Here is a 7,846-nt window from a genome sequence, read left to right as displayed (position 1 = left end):
GGTGAGGCAGGGTGGCCGGAGATGGCGGCGGCGGCTTGGTCGGGGCGAGGAAATGGGCTGCGGGATGAGGGGGTGAAGGAAATTGTGAAGGGGGTCTAAATAATATACATGGCATTGTTTTTTTTTCATTTTTGAGAAAATATGGCATTCTTTTTTTGGGAGGGGTGGGATTAGAAATTCGCGGTGCAATTTTTTTGCTTTTACAAACCCGGTGTAGGTTTCTGTTGTTTGCTTGGGCTTATGCTTCTAGGAACCTAGAAGCACCAAAAGACGAAGCTCATATCTGTAGGCGTCGCTAGAGCAACGACGACGGGGTGATGGTGGAAAACAGCCATGCTAGAGTGACCCAAGATCGGTGACGCTGGCGAAGCCTAGGGTGCAGGACATTGCCATAAGTGGTCATGGATAAGGGGATCGTTATAGCCCCTCGAGCCTAGATGAATGCATGCCCCATTGGCGGGAATTGCCAAAGGGGCTAAGTGCAAGGTTGCGGCATTGGGGGAACCTAGGAGTCAATGTGTGTGTGAAAAAAGGTTAACATAAAAGCGGGGGTGAGATGGTTGAGCCTGAGGCTGGGACGATGCTAACAGAAGCTGCATCATCAGAGGAGGCAAGCATGATGGAAGAATGCGGGTGTGGTTCTAGAGGCAAAGGAAAAGATAGGCGTGCAGGGAATATAATCTTGATGGAAAGAAAAGGGCAAGTTGGAACGGTTGGATCAAAATTCAATGGTTATGTGACCTTATTATTACTATAGGTGCATGCTAGGCGTCCGATGGGGTGGGGTTGCCCACCTCACAGACCATCTGATAGACCTTTTTTTCGAAAAGGGAGACTCCCCGGCCTCTGCATCGGAATGATGCATACGACCATCTTATTAACCAAATAAAGAAGTGCCAACAAGGTTCCAAAGTCTTCAAAAGTAATGAATAGCAAAGAAAGCTCACATAGAGCTAAAAAGAGGCTAGAAACACCAACTAGCCATGAACAGACGCCACAACCGGCTGGCTAAAGCTAGGTAGGTAAACTAAATGCCTATCCTATTACATGACCGCCATCCAAACCGGTTAAAGATATCCCAAGCTACCATCTCCCAGCGGAAAGATCCAGTAACCAAATGCTCTCTGGCCTCCGTCGGGGTGAGTAGCGACCACGAACGGATCAATGCCGTAGATCGGAATATAACCTGCAAAAATTGGATACATGATATTCTGTTAAAAACCAAATCATTTCTGCAAGTCCAGATAGTCCACAGCAAAGCGCAAACTCCAACCCGAATGTGTCCCGCTAAGTCAGGCTCAATCCCATTAAGCCATGTCCCAAATAACGCGTTAACAGAATTCGGTTGATTGATATTAAAAGCAATGTGGACTGTTTGCCAAAGCACTTTGGCCAACGGGCGATCAAAAAAAAGGTGCTTGATTGTCTCATCCCGATCACAGAAACTACACCTAGTAGGTCCTGTCCAATTACGCTTTATCAAGTTGTCCTTGATTAAAATAATTTGTTTATACACAAACCACATAAACACTTTTATTTTCAAAGGAACTTTGACATCCCAAACATGCTTGGAGGTAGGAATGAAGTTCGAATTAATAACATCAATATACATTGATTTAACAATGAATACTCCAGACTTAGTCAATTTCCAGTGTAATTCATCGGGTTGTTGAAAAATCTGGACCTCCATCAGTCTCCTAACTAGACGGAGCCATTCTTCCCAACGATTGCCCGCTAGCGTCCGCCGGAACCAAATATTAAGGGGGATAGATTGAAATACCAATGCGACGAACACCTCTCGTCGTTGAACGATGCGGTACAAAGACGGATATTGAATGGCCAAGGGTGTCTCGTCGAGCCAAGTATCCTCCCAGAAACGTGTACTAGTGCCGTTTCCAATAACAAACTTCATCCTATTAAACAGAGATTGTTTGACTTTCATCAGACCTTTCCAGAAAGGTGAATCTGTCGGCCTAACTGTAACTTGGGACAAAGTTTTTATCTGGAGGTACTTGCTACGAAGGATTTGAGCCCACATGGCATCATTCTCCGTAGAGAGCTTCCACAGCCACTTGCTAAGAAGGCATCTGTTCTTAACTTCTAGATTCTCAATACCGAGGGCCCCTTGGTCTTTCGGTCTACAAATGATATCCCATTTAGCGAGCCGATATTTTCTTTTAAGCTCATCACCCTGCCAAAAGAAACATGATCGATAGAAGTCCAGTCTCTTCCTAACACCAACTGGTACCTCAAAGAACGATAGGAGAAACATAGGCATGCTCGTGAGCACCGAATTTATTAGGATTAATCGACCTCCATAGGACATGAGCTTACCCTTCTAGCAACTCGGTTTCTTCTCAAATCGGTCCTCGATGCACTTCCACTCTCTGTTTGTCAGCCTATGATGGTGGATGGGAATACCTAGGTAAGAGAAGGGTAACTCTCCCAATTCGCACCCAAACAATTGCCTATAAGCCTCCTGTTCGTCTTTGGCTCTACCAAAACAAAACAGCTCGCTCTTATGAAAGTTGATCTTTAACCCGGTCAATTGTTCAAATAGGCGTAACACAAGCTTCATATTTCTCGCCTTGGCCAAGTCATGCTCCATAAAGATAATTGTATCATCAGCGTACTGAAGGATGGATACACCTCCATCAACAAGATGAGGTATCAAACCACCTACTTGACCATGTTCCTTAGCCCTTCCTATCAAAATTGCTAACATATCCACCACAATGTTAAACAAGATAGGGGACATCGGATCTCCTTGTCTTAGGCCTTTATGTGTCTGAAAGTAATGACCTATGTCATCATTAACTTTAATTCCCACACTACCTTTTTGCGTAAATGATTCAACCTGGCGGCGCCAAGCTTCATCAAATCCTTTCATACGCAATGACTGTTGGAGGAATGGCCATTTGACCTTATCGTACGCTTTCTCGAAATCCACGTTAAAAATTACTCCATCTAACTTTTTGGAGTGGATTTCATGGAGCATTTCATGCAAGACGACTACCCCTTCAAGGATATTTCTGTCTGGCATGAAAGCAGTTTGGGACTGTTGTATCACAGAATGCGCAATCTGTGTGAGCCTATTAGTCCCGACCTTGGTGAAAATTTTGAAACTAACATTGAGGAGACAGATCGGCCTGAATTGCTCAATTCTCACAGCCTCCGTTTTCTTAGGAAGCAGTGTGATAGTTCCAAAATTCAAGTGAAATAATTGAAGTTGTCCAGCGAACAGATCATTGAACATAGGTAGCAAATCCCCCTTAATAATGTGCCAGCACTTTTTATAGAACTCGGTCGGGAATCCATCCGGACCGGGAGCCTTATTGTTTTTCATCTGTGCAATAGCATCAAACACCTCCTTCTCTGAGAACGGGGCAACCAGAATATCATTTTCGGCAGCTGATAACTGAGGCACATCCTCAGTCCTGGACTCGTCGAGGGACACACAATTATCCTCCGGAGGTCCAAATAACTGCTTATAATACTCGGTAATATATGTTTTTAGGTTATCCTGTCCTAAAGTAGTGCCCTCATCTTGACCATCTGATAGACCTAATCACCATATTATGTCAGCTGGCATTCGAACATCAAACACCGGCAACAAAACAAAATTGTATGTGCGCACCACAAATGCAACGTTTGTTTTCACGGCATGTCCAAAGACATGCGAAAATATGACAGCATTTCAAACCTATCATGTAACATTGTTTGTGTTTCTATGCAATGAATCATTGAGAAAATTGATTAGAACATATGCAACATGGAAACAGAAGTACGCAACAACATGAAAACAGCTTTGAAACATGAAATGACATTAGCAGAAGACACCTAGAATTATTGCAGCATACCACATGTGTGTATGCGATAAAACATAGACAACCTTGCCACATATCGACACTTCCTTTTTAGTCGTCTGCAGTCTGCTGCGGGCAGGTCTAACCTTTTGTTAGTTTGTCAGACCCTCCGGCCTTCCATGCCTGCAGAGGTTAACTATGTTTTCTAATATAAAAAATCCATTATTTTTATTTTCATTATTAATAATGCATGGCACTTCTTCAAATCTACTAGCGAGTAGCAAGATCTGAACTCCTTAGTTCCTGATCTTTTACTCCTGCTGCTATCAATACAAAGAGCCGAGCAGGCAATGCTTCAGGTTCATTCAGAAAGTTCAACTTGTCGCGGCGAGGACAAACCGTTTGGTCCAGTATTATTATACACTCACTAGTTTCTGCATGTGCGCATGTACATGATTTTTTTTTACAGGAATTATTTGGCCTACGGTCCTAGTTGTATACAACAGACACAAATCAGAGAAATGTGATACAAATAATTATCTAGCCATACAGGTTACTTCTGCTTGCACAAATCACCCTGCCAATAATGCTTTTCAGGGATTCTGAAATGTTGATGCTTCAATTTCTAAATGCCCGCCGCAAATTCCAATCACGGCTGTAAATCTCAATATGCCCGAATTGACATTTCCGGTTTCAATTTGCGAGCTGCAAATCTCAGCTCGCACGACGCAGTGCAAACGTCGTGTCCACAGATTGTGTGCCTCCAAGTTTCGGTGCTTCAGTCTCCAGATGTGCTGTACAATGAGAGCTATTACCTATGAGGAAACCACAAGTTCAGTGTCTTCGCTTCAGACTGCGCCTTGGTTTTACAGAAACTGGTCTGGTCCGTCATCTCCTTGCTTCCGCTGGAGGCTCCACCGTTTCCTCGCCGTCAGCGGTTTCCAGGAGACAATATTTCACACCGTCTTCAGATTCGTTTTTGTTGTTCAAATTAGGCATGGGATTATCCGGAGTCGTTTTCATCACCCGTACCTCCGGACGACTGCTTAGACCTAGCGATTGCTCCCGGGGAATCATTCCGGAACCGTTCCCATTGGACTCAACCAAGTCCGATACCCTAACCTGCAACAGGTATTTTATTCAGGTCATATGGGGAAGTGAAGCAGCACCATGAAAATAAGAACTACTAATCTGTAGGGAGTGTAATATTAGAGTCGGTTTTGAGCACTAATGATTTTATGAACCTGAAGTGACTCCATGGTAGTAGTTTCACGAGACTCGACATTGTTGAGTGCCTCCTGAGCTTGTAACTCCATCGAGTCCCTCACAAGCTTACTCAGGAAAGATACATCATCAGACATGACACCCAGCCCTTTCATAAGCATCGAGCCGAGTTGCAAGCTAGTCTGCAGGAAGGGATCAACAAAACAAAAGAGTTGATGCAAATTTTTGTTACATATATCCATACATGAGGAGCTTCTCAGTCGATGCAAACGTGTTCCTATATTACCTCAGCATTTTCCAGAACAACATCGGTCGCACCTGCTTTCCTTAGATCCAACAAATGAGACATGTCTTGAGCCCTAACATACACGGGAACCTGGGAAAGCGAAAGGTATTATGAAAGCATTCGTTTGTTCACAATGCATTTATAACAAGTACTATGTGCTAACTTGATAAATAAATCATGAGAAATGGATCATATATTTTACCGCAGGAAAAGCTTGTCGCAATCTGTCGACAGACTCGACTGTTTCTTCCTTCCCGGTATACATGATCATGACAGCTTTAGGAGAAGATATGCCAGCAGATTGCATAACGGCGGGGCGTGAACCATCTCCATATAACACTGGAAATCCTGATTTTCTGGCTGACTGGTAAGGAATGAAGGCAGATGCTTTAGTTTAACATATGTATGAAGATGCATCAACTATTAATACCAAATATTCTCGTAATGTCAACCTTTACAACAGCAGGATTTAGATCAAACGCGACATACGGCCATCCTTCTGTATCTCGCTCGAGCCCGAAAGATAATGGTGCAGCCAAAAACTTTGCAAGGACCTGTAAGAATATTACGAGGCATGTGATATAACAGTTCAGCTGGCCAGCTTTAACAACAAAGGAAAATATGATGTAATATACCTGTCCCATCTCTCCAAAGCCAAGAATGACAATAGGTTCAGTCGCACCATAATTTGCCTCCTCAGCTGGTTTCTGTAAAAGATTGCCTTAAGAATTCACGAAAATAGGCAACAACCATGACCGTTGTGAGTGTATAAGACATGGCAGTCACGTACTACTTCTTTTGTTTCAGATCTCTCATCAATGATTCCTGCTGCTTTTCTTCCAAGGTCATTCAGTAACGGAGTTAATGCCATTGACAGCACAACGACGATAATGAGCAGCTTATTCAGCTCAAGCGGTAGGACGCCAAGCCTGTTTCAATCAAGGTACCAAGGGCTGAAAACAAGATGTCTGAGAAGACAAGAACAATATAATGGAAGACTTGTAATAAAAACTGACCTGTTTGCCAAAGAAAATACCACGAACCCAAACTCCCCTCCTTGAGAAAGCAGCAATCCTATCCTTACACTCTCTTGAAAAGTTAGTCCGACTCTTGTTGCTAATGCAGTAGTTATCAATGTCTTGATTGCAATAAGGCCAGCCAACAGCGATAGAACATTAGGCCACTCACGGATGAGAAGCTGCAATACAAGGAGAAAATACCAGGTGTGTTAATAAGAACCTGCAATATGTTCCACTGAAGAAGATAAATAATGGGGCAACATTACTTTCAAAGTGGTTTCTCTTTGATGTACTGCTAAGTTAGACACATGAGACATTAACTAATGTTCACCGATATAGATCATGGCAATGTTGTTTAACCTGCATGTCGATAGAAGTTCCTGTTGTCACAAAGAACAATCCAAGGAGCAAGCCTCTGAATGGTCTTATGTCAGCTTCTATTTGCGTACGGAAATTTGTTTCTGCAAGGAGGGCCCCAGCCAGAAAAGCACCTAGCTACATAGGACAGAAGTTCAACAATCAGAAAATAATAAAAACTGGAAGAGCATAATCTATATTTGACTTCAGAATTAAAAACTTACAGTGTCACTAAAGCCCAACCACTGGGTGAGAAGTGAGGTTCCTGAAACGGTGAGAAGGCAGAGGGCAACAAATGCTTCTGAGCTCCTCGACTCTGCAACAAACTGCAGGAAGGCTTAACCAATAATCATTTTATCGAACATCAAGAGCTGATTGAAAATAACATACAAGCTTGTATTCAGAAAATTTATAAAATAAAAGACCTCAAAGATGCGCCTGATGAGATATTTCCCTCCAAGTGAAAGTATGCCAAGTCCACCCAGTGCTTTTAAGCTTTCAGCTAGTAGCATAGGCCACACACTTTGCTCCACAACATTCTGCGATAAAATGCATAATAAATACTGATGATAGCCTAATATATAAAGCGGAAACTCATATGTTGCGAAGTCAGAGCTGCATTTTCATGCTTAGAGACCAATACAGTAGTTCACTAGGTAGGGGAACATAACAAGAATAAATATTTGCAAACCATTTGCCAATATTACCTGGCTACTCGCTCACTAAGGCAAATCTCATGCAGTGAACATCTTCCAAGTTATTACACAGAATCCTTAAGTCCTCTTAGTTAGATTATGATGTGATGAGAAAGTCTATCAGGTTGATATTTTTCGAACAACTTTCATGCAGGCTAATATCTCAAGTGCTAACCTTTTGCATACCTGACTCTCTAGAACAGGGAGTATGACCAAGAGAGGAACAACGGCAATATCCTGTGTATCAGCAGAATACATACTGGAATTAATACACCATATACTCTTTGGAAAAAAGCTTTAAAATGGACCATTTGGAGAAAAGGAATGGGAAAGAGGGCTTCGGTTAATCACCTGGAGGAGGAGGATTCCCAGTGTGGCCGAACCAAATCTTGTTGCAAGCTCACCTTTCTCAGCAAGAAGCTGCATACAAAATCCACAAGCATTGCACGTTGTTATCTT

At 42.7% G+C, this 7,846-nt stretch overlaps 1 pseudogene; it reads right to left on the bottom strand.

The window, feature by feature from the left end:
* Nucleotides 1-4,170: 4,170 nt before the first annotated feature.
* Nucleotides 4,171-7,846, bottom strand: part of LOC119298906 — a 5,847-nt pseudogene continuing 2,171 nt past the window's right edge.

The sequence above is a fragment of the Triticum dicoccoides genome, chromosome 5A (genome assembly GCF_002162155.2).
Source record: "Triticum dicoccoides isolate Atlit2015 ecotype Zavitan chromosome 5A, WEW_v2.0, whole genome shotgun sequence".
Lineage (NCBI taxonomy): Eukaryota > Viridiplantae > Streptophyta > Magnoliopsida > Poales > Poaceae > Triticum > Triticum dicoccoides.
The sequence above is the reverse complement of the archived record's forward strand: the minus strand, read 5'-3'. Positions and strand labels throughout refer to the sequence as shown.